The sequence below is a fragment of the Octopus bimaculoides genome, chromosome 2, assembly GCF_001194135.2.
Source record: "Octopus bimaculoides isolate UCB-OBI-ISO-001 chromosome 2, ASM119413v2, whole genome shotgun sequence".
Lineage (NCBI taxonomy): Eukaryota > Metazoa > Mollusca > Cephalopoda > Octopoda > Octopodidae > Octopus > Octopus bimaculoides.
The window spans coordinates 46,206,115-46,207,077 of NC_068982.1; the positions used below are offsets into that span (position 1 = coordinate 46,206,115).

Genomic DNA, 963 nt, shown 5'->3' on the forward strand with positions numbered 1-963 from the left:
TATATATATATATATATATATATATATTTATGTACACACATATTTGTATGTGTGTCTGTGTGTTCAGGTAATTAATAAAATGTCAAGAATCACGTTGTGTTCAGAAAAGACCAGGCGTTTATGTTTAGTGTGTTATTATCTATCTGTATGTGTATCTATATTTGAGTAATTCCAGTGTCTTCGCATGGAATACTTTACAAATCTTCATTGTTTCTCTGTAGGTGGTATTTCAACTATATCTTTCAGGTTATTCATTAATCGCTTTCTTACATATTTTCATTCGTTGTTGATCATAGATAGCCATGCTAAGTAATGTTCACTTCCTCTGTAGTATCGGAAATATATATTCTGGAACAGGTGACATCTATAAATCAGTATTTAGGCTACAATAACGTCCATCGGTTATTTAACTTTTGGTCAATGGATCTGTAAACTTTTGCATGTGTTAACTGCTCTTCGAAACGAACAAGTCTGGAGAATCTAAATATCCCTTGTCTCTTCTTCCTTTCAGAAGTGCATAAATATATATTAACGAATCTAAATTGCGGATAATGATAGACATGTAATTAACATATATTCAAGATACAATGCCGGCAGATAATAAACTAGATAATACAGATATTCTACGTATTTACGAATTTGAAAATAAGTAGTAGTTATCGTCGAAGTTTCTCAACAGCGAAGGAAGGTTGGGTCTTGTTTTCTCATAATAGTATTTGATAAATATTTTCACCGCGAGTTGTTTAGAATACCTTGCAAGTCCTCAAGAGTGTGTGCTACAAATACACAATCGTCTGCAAAGAGCAAACCTCGAACTAGTTTTTACTTTGAAGCACTGTTGGTTGAACAAGCCACCACCGGTTCTGTATTCTAACTTTACTCCTTCTTTGACATATATAAAGAGAGAGAGAGAGAGAGAGAGAGAGAGAGAGAGAGAGAGAGAGAGAGAGAGAGAGAGAGAGA

The 963-nt window shown here is 33.7% G+C and overlaps 1 protein-coding gene across 3 annotated transcripts in view; it reads right to left on the bottom strand.

Annotated features, from left to right (window-relative positions):
• LOC106874350 (uncharacterized) overlaps positions 1–963 on the bottom strand; it is a 554,238-nt gene that overhangs the window by 530,042 nt on the left and 23,233 nt on the right. The window lies entirely within an intron of this gene.